The sequence below is a fragment of the Dendrobates tinctorius genome, unplaced genomic scaffold (genome assembly GCF_039654945.1).
Source record: "Dendrobates tinctorius isolate UK_male_01 unplaced genomic scaffold, ASM3965494v1 ptg000042l, whole genome shotgun sequence".
In the NCBI taxonomy this organism is placed as follows: Eukaryota; Metazoa; Chordata; class Amphibia; order Anura; family Dendrobatidae; genus Dendrobates; species Dendrobates tinctorius.
This window is the reverse complement of record NW_027361710.1, coordinates 61,252-83,508: the sequence shown is the minus strand read 5'-3', so window position 1 is coordinate 83,508 and position 22,257 is coordinate 61,252.

The window sequence follows — 22,257 nt, the reverse complement described above, 5'->3', positions numbered from 1 at the left end:
GCTCGGCTGTCGTTACTTACCTGTCAGACGGCAGCGATGATGACGTCTTCTGCCTGCATCCATGCATCGCTCGTCAGCGCCAGCGGGACTTCAGCCAGAAGAAAACGGCCCAGGACATTCTCGCATGATCAGCGATATCCAGCGGGGGGGCCCAGTCAGAGGTAAGTGTCACATGTTGTTAGGAGTGGCAGAAGGCACTAAATAAAAATATAAATAAAGTGCCTTTGCCACTCGGGGTCACCGTGCAGAGGATGTAATAACTGCTGCTAGGTGACAGCAGAGCAATCTGGCGGTAGTGTGCACAGGGTTAACCTCACCCAAAGTGCACTGCACAGACTCTGTTGAACTCACAGAGTCCTAGAAACAAGAATAATCACAAAAACGCTGAGTCTGTTTAGGACACAGAACTACAGCTCTGCACCCGCGGTATCTGGTCACAGGAGTAAGACTGATACTGGCAATAACTCAGGCACTCTCACAGACGTAGTATCAAAGGTAGGGGTTTCCAATGAGTCATTCACCAGTCCATGCATCCATCAACAAACATACAGCAGCAGTATGGCTATACTAGCGCATGGCGGAACAGCCATGCACGCTTTTTATAGCGAACGGGACCTTCCGGAAATCTCCAGGTCTCCAAGAGGAGCCAATGGGATCCGACACAGGACCTGAACACCTGACTCCTGAACTCCAATGGGAGTTCGTCCCATGAGCATGCTCAGATGCAGGGGTAGAGGACTTAGCCTCTGGAGAGAGTTGCCACAGGGCAATCTCCTCTGCAGTCTCCTCTACAGCAGATTAAGAGCAGGAGACTGCAGAATGTGAGGATCTAGATTTCAGCAAAGGAGAGGCAGAAATCTGACTCCTAACACATGTAGCGAGATCGCTAGCAATATCGCTGTTGCGTCACAAAATCGGTGACGCATTAGCAATATCGCTAGCGATATCGCTATGTGTAAAAGGCCCTTAACAGATTCCTGCTGAATAATATATAATTTGCTGCATGTGGCTGCCACCATTTTACACATCAGCCAGACAAGGATTACATGACCTCCAGTGTGGCCAAGCTTTCTTATAATGTTTTGCACGTATCATATCACACTGTAAAACACACATAATAAGGAAGGACTATCATAGCCTGTACAAAAAAGCATGAAATGCAGCAGCCATGTTGAGGAAAATCTTGATAGTGAAAGGCATCGCAGCTCACATCTCTGCCATAGAGAACGGGAAGGAGAAAGAGCAAGGTGGGAAACAAAGCAGGTGGATGCTGTTTCCTTAATCAGTGTGGCTTTAGCCCTGCTGCAATTCAATCATATGATCCAGCCACCAATATTGCGGAAAGAAAAAAGCATTTAACTCTGGAGCAGCTTCTCAAAGTGTGCATGTCATACAGAGAAATGGTTTTTAACATCTGTTTCATTAGTCTATTTTAACATGCATGCTTGCTGCATCAATACTTCTGCCTGTGGCAAGTCGCCATTGTTACTATTAGTTTTTTTTATTTACCTAGCATTTTTGGTTGCCCCTTTAAGAAGGTGGGAATAAATTTGAAAAATACAAATGATAGTTAAAAAATACAATCATTTAATACTGCAACTGCCTCGCAAAGTGTGCATATCACACATAAAACAGATTTTTTGCATACTTGTTTTCTCAGTCTGTTAAGACCTATGTTAACCCCACACCGATACTGCTGCCTGCAGTCCTTTGTCACTGGTATGTTTTTGGCATTTACCAAGCATTTCTTGGTCTTACTTTTTTGAAAAAGGGGAAACTTTGTTAACAAAAAGTATAGTAAAAGGAGAAAAAAGTTAAAGCATAAAAAGTGAAACAGAGCATTGACTTAGTACTCCGTTTATTTATTACCAAAGATTACCATCCGATATATGTTGAGGTCACTTTGACATTACTAAGACTGTGTTTACGTTAAAGAGTTTGAAAGGGGTTAGATGCATTCCTAGGGGACCTTAGAGTGTGATACACGTCTTTTCACAGCACTGGAGACTTTGGAGTACTTTCAATTCACGGCAAATCGATTCTCTGTGAATTGAATTTCATGCAACAGAAATGGACTTATTGTATATGTAAAGGAGGACTTTACACTAGCCTGACAGCAGATGGCGATAGTGTGAAGTTAATTGTTTGCTGTATTGTGGGGAGGGAAGCTCTCTTGTTATTGCTAGTTTTACTTTCAGTTTTGACTGTGTTATACCAGCAGCACAGGCTGTGTGCTTCTGAATTCTTATCTCATGTTTACCCATAAGAAGTAAATGCTGTTTACTCAAGATAAGTTGCTCAGTGAAGTTCTCCTGTGTACTGGTGGATTCTCAAAAGATACACTCTGCTACAGGTTATGGGCCCCGAACAGGAAATAGTCCCAGACACCCAGGACAGAGACACCCAGAAGATAACTCCAAGCAATAAATCCAGACACCGGAGAAGCAGATAAGATAAAACCCAGTGAACTGAGACTGAAAAGAAAAAATCCAGATACAGAGGGACAAAGAATTTATGACACAGGAACTGGATGACAGCACACTGGAGATCATTACAGAGAATCACCACACACAGGATGTACAGGAACTCTAAAGAAGAAAGAAGAATATCTTCATAAAACAAGATTAAATAAAAATTATGTGCAGCACTGAGCTGAAACTCACAGTAGCTAAGCTGAACAGTGAAAATTATCAGTTATGGAAATTCAAAGTAGAGATGTTGTTATCTAAAGATGATTTATGGGAAGTAATTACTACAGATAGACCTGATGAAGATAATCAGACATGGGATAGAAAGACTAGAGAAGCTAGAGTCACCTTTAGCTTATTAGTGGATGATGCTCAATTAATACACATAAGAAATGAAGACACAGCAAAAGGAATGTGGGACACATTAAGAAAATTACATGAAAGACCCAGTTTAAATCACAAGTTATTTCTATTAATAAAGCTTTACAGAATGAGATTGAGTGCAAATGATGATATGCAGAAGCACATATTCTCAATGATGGAAGTAATATCACAGCTAAGGTCTGTCAGTGAAGACATTAAAGAAAGTCATGTAGCATCAATATTATTGTGCAGTTTACCAGATTTGTATACAGCCTTAATAAATGCCCTAGAGACAAGACATGGAAAAGACATCACATTAGATTTAGTGAAAACCAGACTAATAGATGAATATCAGAGAAGAAAAGAACAAACAAATGATTCTTCAACTGAAAATTACAGTGTAAACGCTCTTAAAGCTACAGAATTTAAAAACGCCTATAATAAAGAGACAAGAGAATGTTTCAGATGTAAGAAAAAAGCTCATTTAAAGAAAGACTGTACCATATGGAAAGCAGAACAACAAAAATTACAACATAAAGAGCATACACAGAAAGTGAAAAACACAATTTCCGATTCATGTGAGAATAATTGGAATGACACATTTAAAGTAACAGACAAGAAATCATCACATGGTTGGTTTATTGATTCAGGAGCAACGAGTCATATGACAAGTGACAAGAATTTCTTCACTGATCTTGATTTAGATAAGAAAGAAGCCATTTATCTTGCAGATGGGAGCAAAATGACCGTAGAAGGTATCGGACAAGGTATGCTAAACTGTTCAAAAAGTTTGGACAAAAGTCAAAGATACTTGTACAGAATGTGTTATATGTTCCAAAATTGGAAGGTGGATTGTTATCTGTGAAGCATTTAACAGCCAAAGCACTCACTGTAAAATTCCAAGACAATGAGTGTGCAATCCTAGCAGGAAACAAGGTGATAACCAATGTCAAGGCAGATGAACAATTATATCATCTTGACACACCAAAGGAACAGATGAAGGTATGTACACATGATCACAAGAACTGTATTCACGTGTGGCATAGAGATCTAGGACACAGACACCCTGACAGTATAAGGGAACTACAAAGAAAAGAATTGACAAAAGATCTAAAGATATCAGATTGCTCAATTACCGTAAGATGTGAATGTTGTATAAAATCTAAAGCCACAAGAATATCTATTCTAAAAGAAAGTGAAATGAAAAGCAAAAGACCACTTGATTTGGTGCATACTGACATATGGAGACCCATGCAAGTGACTACATCAGGAGGAAATAGATACATGGTGACTTTCATAGATAACTACTCAAGATACACAGTCACATAATTAAGAGCAAAAGTGAAGTTTTTGATAAACTTGTAGACTACGTAACAAGGTTGAGTAACAAATTTCAAAGGAAGCCAATTGTCATCAGAAGTGATAATGAAGGTGAATTTACAGGTCACAAAATAGAAAACTACTTAAGACAGAATGGTATAGAACACCAGAAAACTGTTCCGGACACACCTGAACAAAATGGAGTAGCAGAAATGAAAAAAAGAACTCTGACATAAATGATGAGATGTATGCTGACAGATTCCAAACCACCAGATAAATATTGGGGTGAGGCAGCAATAACAGCTACATATCTACAGAGCAGACTTTTTTCCAGAAAACTGAAGAAAACTTGATATGAACTGTGGCAAGGCATGAAACCAAGTGTCAATCATTTAAAAGTTTTTGGATGTAAAGTTTTTACATTCATTCCAACAGAAAAAAGTTCCAAACTTCAAAACAGATCCATGGAGGGAATATTTGTTGGATACAGTGAAAATTGCAAGGGATACATATTCCTAGATCCCAAAACAGACAGAGTCACTGTGAGTAACACTGTGACATTCATAGAGGATCTAAATGAAGACACTATGATTTCAATTGACACAAAAAATGAGAAAAACAGCAGTGACATAACTGAAGAGGTATTTGATGAGAAAGTAGTTGAAATTAATGAAGAACAGAATACAGAAAATGAAGAAATTCAACTACAAACAGACATAGAACCAAGACGTTCAATGAGAGAAAACAAAGGTAAACCACCAAAATGTCTCTCATACAAGACAAGCACAACCTGTGAACCTATCTCTTGGGAAGACATATCTAAACTCCCTAAAGAAGAAGCTAATAAATGGATAGAAGCAACAGAAACAGAAATGAAATCCATGCATGTCTCAAAGACATGGACAGTGACAGATTTACCAGAGGGAAGAAAAGCCATAGGATGTAAATGGATTTTTAAAGTAAAATACCAAACAGATGGCACACCTGAAAGATACCGAGCAAGACTCGTAGCTAAAGGGTATTCTCAAAAATATGGAGAAGACTATGATGAGTCATTTGCTCCAGTTGTCAAACATACTACAATAAGAACTTTACTTACAGTTGCAGCAATGAAACAGATGGAACTAACACATCTAGATGTAAAGACAGCATTTTTGAATGGAGATTTAACAGAAGACATTTACATGGAACAACCTCCAGGATTCAAAGATGAAAGAAACCCAAACAAATTTTGCAAATTACAGAAAAGCATATATGGTTTAAAGCAAGCAGCTAAAGCGTGGAATGACAAAATCACAGAAGTGCTTACAAATGAAAAATTTCAAAGAAGCAAAGCTGATCCTTGCTTGTACACAAAAAGGCTGATGAATAGATGGATTTATGTAATTATATATGTAGACGACATTTTGATTTGTTCTGAACAAGAAAGGGATAAAGAAAACATTCTAAAAATCCTGAAGCGACATTTTGAAATCAAAAACTTGGGAAATGTGAAGTATCATTTCTTGAAGGATTATCCTACTGAAGAAATGACAGCAGACATCTTCACGAAGGCGTCGAATGCTGATAAACACCAGAGACTAATAAAAAAATTGGGTTTGACTGAATAAGGCCTTACTGTTGAGAAAGGGTGTTGGCATATGCAACAGAAATGGACTTATTGTTTATGTAAAGGAGGACTTTACACTAGCCTGACAGCAGATGGCCATAGTGTGAAGTTAAATGTTTGCTGTATTGTGGGGAGGGAAGCTCTCTTGTTATTGCTAGTTTTACTTTCGCTTTTGACTGTGTTACAACAGCAGCATGGCTGTGTGCTTCTGAATTCTTATCTCATGTTTACCCATAAGAAGTAAATGCTGTTTACTCCAGATAAGTTGCTCAGTGAAGTTCTCCTGTGTACTGGTGGATTCTCAAAAGATACACTCTGCTACATGTACAACTGGATAAAAAGTGCTTTCGATGTTTTTACAAAATAATTATATTTATCCTATATACTCATAGAAACAAATTATAAAAAGAAAGATGCCCAGTTTGAAGATATCAGCAGTCCTGGTAGTGTCTCAGTTGTTCAATACTTAAAAAAGGTATATATATATATATATATATATATATATATATAAACTGTATATGATTTTATAGATGATATTTAAGTGCTAGTGGTGGTGGTTTAAAAGAATGTAAAAATAGTACTTTCACTGATATTCTAGCCTAACACTACTAATGATAAATACTAAGTTTAACAACCATACTTTCTTCACTTGTGTGGATTTATATACACATAAATTTTGGTAACCTTCTGTCACAGACTGCTCCTGATCTGGAAGGTTGTAAATTTTCCATAAATAGTGTAAAAAAATAATGGTACTAGTACAGGGCCAGGTCTGTTTATCACATCCAGCAGAGAGCAGCCAGCACTAGAATTTTTTGACAAATGATTTTAGCTGGTACAACGTGCCCCAGATTTATCCAGTATTATACTGCGCCAGCAGCTTAGTGCTCCAGAACAATAGTTTTGTATACAAGCATCAAATTAATGTGCCTATTAGAGAAAACTATCATCCATTAATATTAGACTAAGTTTTGCGTTTTGGAGGAAATTTTGTTCCGCTCTGACCAACAGTCAGATCATTTCTATTTAAGACAGTGGCCTAGGTTTTGCATTACATGCATAGAATATTTTGGGATACTTTAGGAACAGGAAAATCGTCTCTGTCGTTCTTATAGTAAAATTATTTAACATAGACAAAATACAATTAAGTCCCTCAATTTATGTAAAGTTGTTAGTTTCTTTTAGAATGGTAGAAACAAAGGAGTGAAACTGATGGCAGGAAATAAGGAGCAATTTTGACATTTAGGGTATAAGTTTTGGCATCACCTACAATGGAAAATACATAAAGGATTTTTTTTGTCAGACTATACAGTTGTGTGAAAAAGAGTTTGCCCTCTTCCAGATTTCCTATTCTTTTGCATGTGTGTCACATTTCAATTTTTCAGATCACCAAACAAGCTTAAATATTGAACAAAGATAACACAAGTAAACACAAAATGCAGTTTTTAAATTAAGGTTAGAAAAAATGATTGGCCCCCCACTTTGAAACAAAAATTAACTGTGAACATAAATGTGTGTCTGTACTGGGATATCCTCAATATATCACACTAAATTACCCCTAAATTAAAATATATAATAGTATGGATGGTGGAACTACAAACTTATTTAAAAAATGTAAAAATCTGCAGAAATATAAATATGTAAAAAAAAAGGGGCGTTTATATGAGAATAGGAATTATGGAACAAGAAGCAATAAAATAAGAAGCTTTAAAATAAGAAGGACCCGTTGGAGATTTACCTCAGCTGCAGCCAGTACAGGATATGAAGACTTGCATTGAAAAAAGAGGATATTGCCTCTGATGTAGCGTACTGAGCTCTTCTTGAGGACAAGGCAGGGTTAAATCTCCAACACGCAGGCAGCTGCTGAGGCTCTGTTCCGGCCGGTAACAGGCACTCACATTCCTCACAGATCCCTCGGTGTACTAGCATGGTTCACAGCGTGGAGCTGCTGACTGTGGAGTGCAAGCAGGACCTTCCTGACGTCACGAGTCACGTGATGGGATTCGGAGAGCGATATGGACCAATTCCTTTCCTACCGGTTTCGGAAATGCTCGGCTTCCTTTCTCAGGGATGGTCCATCAGGGGAGTCGTCCTATTTTAAGCCTGCGGTTACCATCTTGGCAAAATAACCCATTAGATACGGCCCTGTTTTCTCAGTTAAATGCAAATAGTTCAACCTCAGAGTTAAATCCCCTCGGCATTAAAGAGTCCAGATTAAAAATCCATTGGCTTTCTGCATGGGACATTTTCCTTATAAAATCCCCTCTCCTCCAGTCTTTCCAGACAATTTGTAATCCGGTCATGGTTGTGCTGTTAGTGGAACCCCTGTGGTGATCTGTGTAGTGTTTGGAGAGTGGGTGCCCTGTGAACTTTCTCCTTATATTTCTTAAATGTTCGTTAATACGAATATTGAGTGGATGTTTTGTTCTCCCTATGTATAATTTGCCACAGGGACACTTTAATGCATAAATAACCCCCGTTGTGCTGCATGTAATCTGATCCTGAATAGTAAACTCTGTGTTGCCATTAGACACTATATATTGCTTTTTGGTTTTTAAAGTTTTGCATTTCGGACATGGGTAAAAGCCAGGTTTAATGAAAGGACTTATATGTGATGCTAGAGTATTATTATAATTTGGTGCAGATGATGCTACAAGGTATCCTAGATTATTGGCCTTTCTGTAGATAAATTTTGGTTTTGGTGGTAGTAGTTCTCCTATTATTTTATCCTCCTTTAGTATTCTTTAGGAAATTGGTACTGGCGTTATATTGGGTTATAATAGAAAAGTCTCCCTGTGTATCATTGATTAGGTCATTTCTTTTATCCTGGATTAGGGCCTCTCTTGATCTTTTTTGTACTCTCTTTCTCTCATTTGCAAGGAATTGCTCATCATAGCCCTTATTTGTAAAATTAATTGTTAGAAGGTCAGCCTCAGTCAGAAAATCCTGTTTTCTTGGGCAATTTCTATGAGCACGTATGAATTGACTCTGGGGAAATATTGGGGAATACTACAGGAGGATAAAATAATAGAAGAACTACTACCACCAAAACCAAAATTTATCTACAGAAAGGCCAAAAATCTAGGATACCTTGGAGCATAATCTGCACCAAATTATAATAATACTGTAGCATCACATATGAGTCCTTTCATTAAACCTGGTTTTTACCCATGTCAGAAATGCAAAACTTGCAAAACTTTAAAAACCAAAAAGCAATATATAGTGTCTAATGGCAACACAGAGTTTACTATTCAGGATCAGATTACATGCAGAACAACGGGGGTTATTTATGCATTAATGTGCCCCTGTGGCAAATTATACATAGGGAGAACAAAACATCCACTCAATATTCGTATTAATGAACATTTAAGAAATATAAGGAGAAAGTTCACAGGGCACCCACTCTCCAAACACTACGCAGATCACCACAGGGGATCCACTAACGGCACAACCATAACCGGATTACAAATTGTCCGGAAAGACTGGAGGAGAGGGGATTTTATTAAGAAAATGTCCCGTGCAGAAAGCCAATGGATTTTTAATCTGGACTCTTTAATGCCGAGGGGACTTAACTCTGAGGTTGAACTATTTGCATTTAACTGAGAAAACAGGGCAGTATCTAATGAGTTAATCTGCCAAGATGGTAACCGCAGGCTTAAAAGAGGACCGCTCCCCTGATGGACCATCCCTGAGGAAGGAAACCGAGCATTTCCGAAACCGGTAGGAAAGGAATTGGTCTATATCGCTCTCCGGATCCCATCACGTGACTAGTGATGTCAGGAAGGTCATGCTTGCAGTCCACAGTCAGCAGCTCCACGCTGTGAACCACGCTAGTACACCGAGGGATCTGTGAGGAATGTGAGTGCCTGTTACCGGCCGGAACAGAGCCTCAGCAGCTGCCTGCGTATTGGAGATTTAGCCCTGCCTTGTCATCAAGAAGAGCTCAGTATGCTACATCAGAGGCAATATCCTCTTTTTTCAATGCAAGTCTTCATATCCTGTACTGGCTGCATCTGAGGTACATCTCAAACGGGTCCTTCTTAAGGGCATGTCACACTAAGAGATATCGCTAGCAATATCGCTATAACTTTTGACGTTATAGTGATATTGCTAGCGATATCGCTGTGTGTGATACTTACCTACAACCCTCTCCCTGCTGGTTATCGCTGATCGCGCGAGAACGTCCTGGACTGTTTCTCGTCGTCAGCTCCCTCTGGCGCTTCCTGCTGTGACGACGATTGACGCGTGGACGCGGGCGGAGGATGTCAGAATCGCCTGGTGTGACAGGTAAGTAGCGACCCCCATCCCCAGCGATGTCGCTAGTGAGATCTGCCTGTGTGGCAGCTCACTAGCGACCACTTAGCGATGCACCAGCGATCCTGACGGCGTCATATCGCTGGTCGGGATCGCTGGTGCATGGCTAAGTGTGACAGTACCTTTATTTTAATGCTTCTTATTTTATTGCTTCTTGTTCCATAACTCCTATTCTCATATAAATGCCCCTTTTTTTACATATTTATAGTTCTGCATATTTTTACATTTTTTAAGTAAGTTTGTAGTTCCACCATCCATACTATTATATATTTTAATTTAGGGGTAATTTAGTGTGATATTTTGAGGCTATCCCAGCGCAGACACACATTTATGTTTATTACTTATTTTTACAACATTGTAGTGTGTTGTTCTGCCTTGCAGCAGGCACTCCTCCATTAGTACTAGCGCCCCCAAATATATATTTTATTTTATTTGCATCTAAAAATTAACTGTGGTTTATCACATCTTTGGGAAGCTGAACTCAAATTCCCTAGCCACAAATAGGCCTAATTACTTTCACATCTGTTCTCAATCAAGAAATCACTTAAATAGGACCTGCCTGACAAAGTAATGTAAACCAAATGGTCCTCAACAACTAGACATCTTGCCACAATCCAAAGATTTTTTTTTTAAAAATTAGAAGGGTATAAAAGTATATGGACTTAACAGAAGGAGTTACTACACACATGCAAACAGGTGCTATGGAATAGAATTTCCTATTCTGTTGGAGTCAGCCTGTACATTATGATGTTCTCTTCATCCTATGTGCATGTTTTGATGAAATTAATTACAGTACATTTTTTTGCTCAATACTAGTCCATAATCAGATGTTTCTTGCTATAGCTATCCTCTTGGCTCAACATATACAAACATATCTGCCATGAGATAAGCCAGCTTTGAAAAAAAATATTTTTATGTCAAAAGTTGTTTATGATGTATTCATCTAAAATTGCCCCACCCCCGTGATTATGATCTAAATTTCAGTCTATCATGAGATTTACTAGGATTAATCCTATATTGAAAATGTATATCAATAGAAATTGGAGCCTTTATAGTACTTTCCCAACTGGCCAAATAATCACCTAGGATTGATGATCCGCTGATTGCTAGAAATCCCATTAATCCCAATAAGAAAGCACTAAAATGATCCACCTCTCCATTTACTGTCTATGAGACTGAAAGTGGTCACCTCTCCAATCCAAAGGCACATTTCAGAGCCCTGTTCTCAGTTAAAGTACCAGTGGTTGGAACCCCAACACTTAATAAGTTGTCAACAGTCTTCTGGGAATGGCAAGGTTGGATAAAGCTGTAACAAATCACTTTTCACATGCCTACTTTAAAATTCACATAATATTTCAGTTTTTCAATTCACATAAACACAAGTCAAGAATACCTGGATTGCTGACCACCAAATCCATACTTAAAGTGTAACCATTGTTTTAATTTTTATCTCATAAATCAGTAGTACACATGAAAATAAGAAACTTTGTAATGCATCTTATAAGAGAAATCTTCTTTCTCCTCCTGGACTGACTCTTCATTTTGAAAATTCTCAATTACCAGGTATAATCAGTAGTCAGTAGAGACAGATTTTTACATTACTGTGATAGGAGATGACAGTTGCTGCTAATACGATTTGATGTAGACGGGATGGGGAGTAGGAGGGAAGAGTATTGAGTCTAGCTACTCCCTTTTCCTCCCCTTCCGCTCTACATAAAATAGCCATCTGTTTCAATAATCTAAAAATCTGCATTCACTGCATACAGATTTTACCAGTGAATTAAGAATTTTCAAAATTACCGATCAGTCCAGGAGGAGAAATAAGCAGATTTCTCAGACAATATATATTACAGAGTTGATTTTTTTTTTTACATCTGTACTATTGAGAAAATAAAAAAGAAACTATGCTAAAGAAGGCACATCTCAAAAATGCATAATAAGATCAACAATTTTTATTTCAAAATCATACTTTATATACAAAATAAAAACACCAATTGCATATAAGTAAAAAGCATTTGAAACCTGCAGAAAACAAGGTGCCCCCAAAAAAGAACAGTTTACAACCAAGAGAATAGATGAATGGACCATCCTCACAGGGAGTGTAAACAGATATCTAACAAATACTGTGTATGTGTATTCAAAAATTACACAGCATCAAGGTTGACATGAGGAAAGACCAATAATAGATAAATACCAATCCAAAAGAATAAAAAAGGAAAAAGATAATTGAGAAAAACCTCTGCGAGGAACTGGAGAACCTTCACGTGTATCGCCAAGTTTTGGCTCCCTCAGGGAGTCATCTATGCTATGAATTTATGAAATAAAAATGAAAACAAAGGTTATTCTTTAACTACAAATGGGTTTATTCTTTTGTCAGCAAGGCTTTAATGTCAGCTTTTATAAAAGCTATAAGTTGCTAATTTGTTCAGAAGCAGACTTGTTTGTCCATATTGGCTGGTGACCATCACAGAAGGTAAAGGATGATTTTGGTTCAATATTGGCTAAAAAAGTATCAAGCCTAGAGTTTTTTTTAGGATCATATGCAGTGTATTTATATGCAAGGGATGTTTTTTGAAAACCTGACTGCATTCATAAAGCTCAGCACAGGCATGCAATACTTGTACAGGCCAGCAATACAGCAAGCTATGATAGTAACATTAGCGTTACTTTATATAGTGACTGTTCTTCAGAATGTGAATATTGCTCTTTCACTCCCTGGGGCTGAAAAGTGCATAAACAAGAACAATTCCAATGACTGCTAGTCATTGACTTTATGTATAAGAGCGTAATGATACATAATAATCAATTTCACCTTTCAATTGTATTTGATTTATACGCATTTAAAAAAAGCTGTTCTCATTTTGTAATACATTTTTTTTTCAATTTCTGCATATCGCCACCGGCCATTTTCCCGTGTAATTACAGTTTTGTATCTCCTGTGCACTTCCTCTCATTTCCTCTTATAAATGAAACTCGATAATATCCCATTTCCTTAACTTCAAATATATAGGATGACAAGCCTTCACTCATTCTGTATGCTTCATTAGCTGGTGATTGTATGGTAAATTGTATATAGCATTCCTTTTTCTACCTGACAGTTTGGTGCGGACATTAAAGAAACAGGACATACGAACATGCGGAGCTCTGTCAAAGACCTTCATGGCTCTGCCTTTGGATTAATAACATTGAGTGGCACATGCATAAAGTAGCTCTCAGAGATTTCATTTAACATCACATAAGTGGGACTAGTACAAAGCCCCCCATAGAGACCGAAAGAGAAAATGAGATAGGTGGGAAACATCAATTCACAGATAGGCAACTTGCTAACATGCATTGTATAACTGAGCCTGTCAGATGTGTCTAAGCAAAAGTGAGGATCTTTATCTCTTTCATATCCATATTAACTTACAGTATTAGTAGAAATTCATGGACTTTTTAGATTTTGGAGAACTAAAAGTCGCAGTAAAGTCTATCAGGAGACATCTAGCTGTTTAAGCCAATTAAAGCCAAGCATTTAATTAATAACCCCTATATAAAATGAGTCATTGACCTTTTTATATTCATGCATGAAAATCTCATTAAAACATTTGTCTGATTAAATTCTGTTTTATTGCACGGATTCCACTAAAATAAATGACTGAAAAATGGATATTATGAGGGTTTTTTTTTACAAATTGCTAGCTTAACTGGCTCTCTTGCCTTATTCTATTGACAAAGTGCTAAAGTCTCGTAAAAAAAAAATCTGGCTGCCTTGGGTCATTTAAAACATATTCCCTCCTGCCAGCCGCTACCAGTAAGAATGTTGCTGGAAGGAATGTAATTCCCAGATTTGCTATTGGAATACCTAACTAGCCATGCCTCTGAAAAAAAGAGCACAAAACTGCAAGACTTCCAATTCAAATAATGATTATCTATCCCCCCACTGCATCTTGGCAATGGTTTATCTTTAAAGTGTCCCTGTCTGGCTTGGCAACGATTTTGAGCCACCAAAATTTTGCCTTTCAATCGATGGATTTGTAATCTGCCCTTGAATTTGAAGCCCTGCAGTTTTGTGCTGTTTTTCTGAAGTTTGTCAAGGGGATCATTGACTATCTTATCTATGGACCATCGAAGAATTGGTCTGTGAATTAATCCAAATCCTCATGCCTGTGAGCAAGTGTCCTTTCTAGGTTTCATTATTAGATCCGTCAGAGCATATGGAAACATTTATACATCTGTACTGCACAGCCCTAGCAAATACTTGTTATGTTGGATGCAGCTGAAGCATTGAAGGGGTTGCCTGGGACTTATATATGGATGGCCTATTCGTAGGATAGTTTATTAATATCTGATCGATGGGGGTGTTACACCCAGCACCCCTGCTGATCAGCTGTTCCCGATGCTGGCAGCTGCACAGCAAGATTTCAGCAGGGCCAGGCAAGAAATTCTAAAATATATCTAATATATCTTTTAATAATCACCTAAAAGGTTATGAACCAATATATACATGCAAACAGACAAAACCATATTTAAAGTGCCAGTGTCAAAAAGAAGAGGTGAGTTATTGTATCCAAAAACTCCATGTTGTGCCGCTGTATTGCTCCCGCCCTAAAATGGGCAGAATCCTAGTATGGTCCTATACAAGTGTTACCCATAACAATTATGCAGCCTCCTTTCTAGTTATGAGCGAGTGTGCTCGTTACTCGAGTTATCCGAGTATGCTCGGGTGTTCTGTGAGTATTTTTGGCATGCTTGTAAATTATGTCTGAGTTCCCGCAGCTGCATGATTTGTGTCTGCTACACAGCCTGAATACAAACAGTCAATCCCTGCATGTATTCAGGCTGTCTAACAGACACAAATCATGCAGCTGCAGGAAATCAGACATAATTTATGAGCATGCCAAAAATGCTCGCAGAAGACCCGAGCATGCTCGGAATAATCGAGTAACGAGCACACTCGCTCATCACTACCCCTTCCTTTTGACTATCCGCTAAGGTGAAACATAGGAAATATTAATTCTTCCTTTCTTCTTGAATCAATACATTTGGGACTCTGAGGAAGAAAGGAAAGCGACCTTGGTGAGGCCGAACCATTTTCTATTTTGAGCACAGTTTAAGTTGAGCACTGGCACTTTAAATATGGTATTGTCTGTTTGTATGTATATATTGGTTCATAACAATTTAAGTGATTATTAAAAGTTATGATTTAGAATTTTGTTGCCTGACCCTGCTGAAATCTCTCTGTAATCCCTTTGGGAAGGCATTGTAGTCAGTTACATTTTCTGATGAATAATTGCTGATATCAGCTGCACAGCAAAGCTCTGTCAACTGTGTATGGGCTGCAGTCGGGTTCTGCACATTCGCCCCTTATTGATTCAAATTATGCAGTTGTGCTGTACAGTTCTGCAACTGAGCACTTCCAGTGCTGGCGGCATCGGAAACAGCTGATCCATGGGAGTGCCAGATGTAGCACATCTACTGATCAGTTATTGATGATTGAAAGTCTGGGGAAGATGACCAAATTTTCTGAAAAAAACTTTAAATTGCATTCAGATGAATGTTATTCTTTGACCCCGTGCACAAGTCCAATTTTCTTTCTTCTGACTGAGCTTGTCCGAAGAATAAAATCGCTGAATGCACAATTTGAATACGTAAATGGAATCGCACAGGTTCATGGAAACTCGTGCACTGCCCTCTGATGACCATGCTCCGATTTTCACAGACTGACAGAATGGAGAAGATGGAGAAACGTTTTTTTTTTCACGTCCGAGAAAATCTGATCACAGTAAGATCACACTCTGATCAGCATAATCGGACCGATTTTCTTGGAGAAAAAATTCAGTTGTGTGCCCTAGCCTTAGGGTGAGCCATCAATGTAAAAGTCTCTGATGACCCCTTTAAAAGAGTACCATAACAAAGTACTGCAAATATTTAAGAAAGGATGAGAGACTGAAAGAAAGGATGCTCCAGCTTGTGGTGCCAACATGTCCTATCCATAAGTCATAATTCTCTGCAAATTATCAGATTGTTAATCAACGAAGAAAAAAGAAACCAAGCCATAAGCATGATATTTTATGGCAGCGGAAAAAATGGCTACTGCATAAATGAAGAAGCACTTAGACCTTCAATAAAAGCAGAAACCAGTAAAAAAAAGATTTTTAAAAAAATTTTTATGTCTCATCTAAGCACTTTCCTGGGTAAATATGTCATTAGACTAATTATATACCGCATTCATATGTCTGTATCGCGTTGTATAAGTGTTTTTGTGCATACAGTTTGGTGTTCTATTGAAATATGCATAGCGTATTGCATCCTTTAGGCAACCTCTTGCCTAATGGCAGTCTATGAGCCTGTTAGACATATGCATTTGAAGACTTTCCTGGAGAAATATGGGCCAGAGACTAAAACTAGCCATAATAATACTGGTGCAGTGCAAAAGATGTTGAAAGTCAAGCATGCTTCTATTTCATCATACCTATTTCATTGAGCACTGTTGCATTGTATATATCCATCTTTTACTTGACACCCACGGACATTTTTAACTAACCTTAATAATTCTCTGACCTTGCATTAACAGGGAATTGTGTGGCATGTAGCCACAGTGTAACCATTCCGGGACGCGGTTATTGATGGCATCATTATTGTCGCATAGGTCACCCGGCTTTCTATTATAACATTACAAGAGCTGCATCTGTTAATGATTATAGGGACGCAGCACAATAGCCATCCATATCCCTTATGTGGCTGACATCATCACATGGCATACTGAAAATTAAAGGCAAGGACCCAATGTAGCTATTATGGTACTGAACTATGTTTACTACCTGTGATTTTCCACGGTTATCGTGACATTGCCAACTACTGGCTAATCCTGAAGAATTACAATATTTCAAAAGTATTTGCAAGTATTTGTTCCCTTTTTAGAAAGAGTTTAAAATCACAGTAAAAATGCACAATTAGCTGTTCTTATTCACTAAGGGTGCTTATACAATCATTCAAAAACTCTGCCATTGGTTCCCTTTAAATAACTCGGTTGGGTACAGCAGATCAAGCTGTGTATATTGACAGCTGTGTAGGTGTACGGAGCTCTTTTTTTTTCTCATTCTTTAATATTCTTGCCAATTTTCACATCGCCAGCGTTGGACCTGCTGAGCATTCCTAATCAGAACTAAATTGATGCAGTCAACCGACATCTAACCTCAGCGTAAAATTATTTGCAAGGAAGAAAATTACTCATAAAAGTTTGTTTGCGACGTTAACATATTATCCTCTGGCTATCTTCTCCATTTCCACTCTGCTGTCGGCAGCATTGTAAACAGAATTTACATATGCACCAGCAATGATCTGCCGGCATGGTCACTTATTCACTGCAAATTATGCATCAGATAAACAGTGCATTACCATCAGGAAAAGCAAAAGAAGCTTAGACTCAAGTGTCAACTATTTGGCTTCAGTGCTGGAATAAATTATGAGGCATCTTAGTATGAGACAAGTAAATATTTGATTTTTTTTCATAAAAATGTCTTTTTTTTTTAAACAAAAAGTCCGTCCTTTTCCTCCCAAATATGCTATAATGTATTTATGTGAAAAATCCCAGAGCAAGATTAATACATTTCTTTACAAGTCAAGTAAGTGGAGTGATATATACATAATGAAAGGGACCTTGGTATGTACTAGAGGTTGAGTTATGTCAGCTATGTTAGCAGGGAAGTCTTGGCTATATTTACAGATTACTTTTATTGAACGTATTATTTGGGTGCTCGCATTCTGCTGTGGTATTTTATTTGTGCATTCAGCACATATAAGCAGTCTTAGGCTTAGGTTTAAAGAAGCTCTCCTATCAATATTTGTACCCTCTACTTTATTGCAATCATTATAATATAGTGCTGCGGAATATGTTGGCGCTATATAAATAAAGATTATTATTATTATTATTATTAAGATAGATAGATAGATAGAGATATATATTGCTCTTTTTGTCCTTCTACCTAGTTAATTCTTCTGTTTTCCATTAGGTCTATGACATCACATGACTAAAATCTGGCTAGTCGAATCCTTCTAAACTTTATGTAGAAACAGGAGGTCAATTTTCCCTGCATGAGTCAAAAGTCACCGCAAAAGTCTCTGGCTGCAGATAAGAGGGAACACCTGGGTCAGGAGTTGAAAAAGGAAATGATCAATGCAGGGAAAAGAGATTTCCTGTTCCTTCATAGAGGAGCAAACAGAAAATAATTAATCTGGGTAGAAAGACAAAATGAGCAATTGCAGGTGCCAACTGCTATATTATATGATGATTGCAATGTAATAAGGGAATAAAAACTTTCACAGAAGTGCCTCCTTTAGTACAGTGTCAGGTTTAATTGTTGTGGGATTTTAACAACCAATTTAACATTATAGTTTCCCAAAGCAGAAGCTGATCATATAGTTGGAAACCTCTCCAACCGGAAATTGGTCTACATGTAATCTTAAAAATAACATCTATAAAAGCTGATTACAGCTGTTTCCCCAGAACTTGTTCCATTGTTACACGTTCAACTACACAAAGTTGTGATCTGTGACTACAGTTTACATCTGGACTGAGACAATCCTGTTGTCTTATCAATTATTCGCACAAATCTGTGAAGTAAAATTTCTCCGTCAGGAGAGTGTAGAGACTTTTAGGGTACCGTTGCACCTAGTGATGCACCAGCGATCCCGACTAGCGATATGACGAGGTCAGGATCGCTGGTGCATCGCTAGGTGGTCGCTAGTGAGCTGCCACACAGGCAGATCTCACCAGTGTCATCGCTGGGGACGGGGGTCGCTACTTACCTGTCAGACGCGGCGATCCTACGTCCTCCCGCCCAGCTCCACGCGTCGCTCGTCGGCGCCACAGGAAGCCCAGCAGGAAGTGGCCGACGTGGAATGGTCCAGGAGCTACTCGCGCGATCAGCGATAACCAGCGGGGGAGCCGGTCAGGGGTAAGTATCACATGCAGCGATATCGCTAGCAATATCGCTGCAACGTCACAAAATCGGTGACTTTACAGCGATGTCGCTAGCGATATCGCAGTGTGTAACGGGGGCTTTAGGCTTTGCTGGGCTAACAAAGAAAAATCTGTACAAATATCTGATATTATCTCTTTAAAGGGAGATAGATGGCGTTAGATGGCTGTCTAAACCAAGAACAAGTGTAGCACCACAGAGTTGGGTATTACTATAAATCTGTGTACTTTTATTTATTATTGAAGTTTAGTATTATTGTATGGATTTGTCTTAGAGTACTGTTACACTTAGCAATGCACCAGCGATCCCGACCAGCAATATGACGCTGTCAGGATCGCTGGTGCATCGCTAAGTGGTCACTAGTGAGCTGCCACACAGGCAGATCTCACCAGCGACATCGCAGGGGTTGAGGGTCGTTACTTACCTGTCAGACGAGGCGATCCTGACGTCCTCCCGCCCGCGTCCATGCATCGCTCGTCTCCACAGCAGGAAGCCCAGCAGGAAGCTGATGACGAGAAATGGTCCAGGACATTCTCGTGCGATCAGCGATAACCAGCAGGGAGCTGTCGGAGGTAAGTATCAGACATAGCGATACCGCTAGCAATATCGCTGCTACGTCACAAAAACCAGTGACGTTATAGTGATATTGCTAGCGATATCGCTTAGTGTGACAGGCCATTTAGTATCACTGTGAATCAATACTTAGTGCAATAGCCAAGCAGTAAGACTCCCACTGAGACAGTTGCTAGGCAGATAGTGCGTGGAGCCTCTGGGCATACTAAAAGTAGCTGTATTATTCCAGTTAGAGTTCCATGAGCGCCTCAGAGTGCAGTCACCAGCCATTGAACGAGCCAGAAACCATGAGGGGATTATATTTTTTCCCCCTTCCAGTGGGCCAAATAGAAATGGACTGACCAGAAAAAACCTGTAGGATAGCCTGAGGACTAGGAACCTTGATGCAGATGGAATTCCCTGGTCTGCACAGCACCCTCAACCTACCAAAATACTATGCTGTGGACACATGAGGAACACAGGCCTGGAGGGTGGTCCCCCATAATGGGGATGGGAAAATAGGAATCCTACCACATAATGAAGGTCAGAAGAAGGATGGATATAGGGGTCTGCTGGGAAACATCACCTCAGTGGGATAGAAGACTCTATTGTGTCAGTTTGAATAGCAGAATAGGGTCTGTTTATACTTACTATTTATTAGTCGTCATAAGTGTCATTTCCTGCATCTGTTGCTAAATATCGCTCATCTGAGGAATTTTGTCATCTGAACATGTTATGTTGTACCATGTATGGCTGTTATCCTTTTGGCTGGGCTACAAGTAAAAGTTTCATCTGTTTTTAAAGTTCATCTGCCTCCTGACTCTCTTGTCTCTCTCATCACCAACACCATGTGAAATACCATCAATATCACCTCACAAACAGTATAAGAACCAACGTTAAACCCCACACACTCATAGCTGTGTGCCCCCACTTTGTACCAGAGCACTGGGCATCGGGCACGGCCATCAAACCCCATGACATCAAGAAAGGATCCAACCCACGCCCGGTGTATTGGGTGCCCTGTGCTCAGGGGTGTCACACAAGCACTTGCTGCACTCTTGGCATGGTCAAACAGTTCAGTGCCCAGCTACCAATGTTTTCCATCTCTCTCAGCACTTCTCTGGCTAATATAATATTATAGTTGTCAATCATGGATGTTGAGGCACAGATAATAGGTAAGAAGGTGCATTAAATTGTTTGGCCAAGCTAAGGTTGCAGCTTATGTTTGTAATTGGTTAGAAAAATAATTTTGTCCTGATAGACTCCCTTTAGAGAACCTGATAAAATGACTTAGGACATAAAGTCAAACCAGAATATTTACAGAAAGGAAATAAATGAAGTTCATGGAATCAATATTGACTTCTAGGATTGCTATGTCCACTTGAGGACACTAGAAACACTATCTTCTACCTCCTTGACAAGTTTATTTGCATAAATGCAAAGCTATCACAAGCTCACAAGGAGGTCAGTGCATGGAAAGCTGTACTGCAATATACCAGGTGCAAAAATTGGCCTGGAATACTGGAAATGATCTCTTAATATGCTACGGGGCAGCACGGTGGCTCAGTGGTTAGCGCTGCAGCCTTGCAGCGCTGGGGTCCTGGGTTCAAATCCCACCAAGGACAACATCTTCAAGGAGCTTGTATGTTCTCCCCGTGTTTGCGTGGGTTTCCTCCGGGCACTCTGGTTTCCTCCCACACTCCAAAGACATACTGATAGGGAATTTAGATTGTGAGCCCCATCAGGGACAGTGATGAAATGTGTGCAAACTGTAAAGCGCTGCAGAATATGTTAGCGCTATATAAAAATAAAGATTATTATTATTAGTGGACCTATTGCAGTGAGCCTGAGAAGGCAGAGACTACATAGTCTTCATGTAGCAAGGCAGCTATACTTCATATTACTCATTTATGTGTCATCATAAATTTCCACAGCTCTTTAGAGACATCTTCATCACTTTCGCCATTGGGGCTCAAAATCAAAATTCTCTATTGCTAGAGTGTGGAAGGAAATGGATGAAACCCATGCAGACACAGGGAGAACATACCAAATCTTCTCAGATGTTGTCCCTGGTGCGATTTGAACCCAGGACACAAGCATTCAAGGCTACAGTGCTAACCACTAAGTCACCATTTTGCCCTAGAAGAGCTGAGCTGAATTTCAGTTAATATGCTAAAGTTGAAGAAATGAAATAGGAGGTAATCATCACCGATAAGTACTGACTTATATTTCATTTTTGTCTTTGTCATGGCATTTAAAATAGTCAGGAAGTCTTAACATTTAAGAACAAATATAAGAAGTATGCCATACAGAACATAAATTTAGAAACAGGAGTAAGACAGAAAAAGTAAAGGTGGCTTGAAGTCATTTATATGGTTAACTAGCTGAAGAGCCCGACGCTGCCCGGGCATAGTAACTAACTACAGTTAGTTATAACAAATTATAATGATTATATCTATATATATAAAGCTGAGTGTAGAGCCCCACCCACTCCGCATAGCCACATTCACTATAATATTCAACATCATCTCGTTAGCCAGAGCTACCGGACTAATACCCCTAATATCCCACATCATCCCGTCAGCCAGAGCCACAGGACAGTTACCACTAATATCCCACATCATCCTGTCACAGCTGCCGGACTACTACCCCTAATGTCCCGCATCAT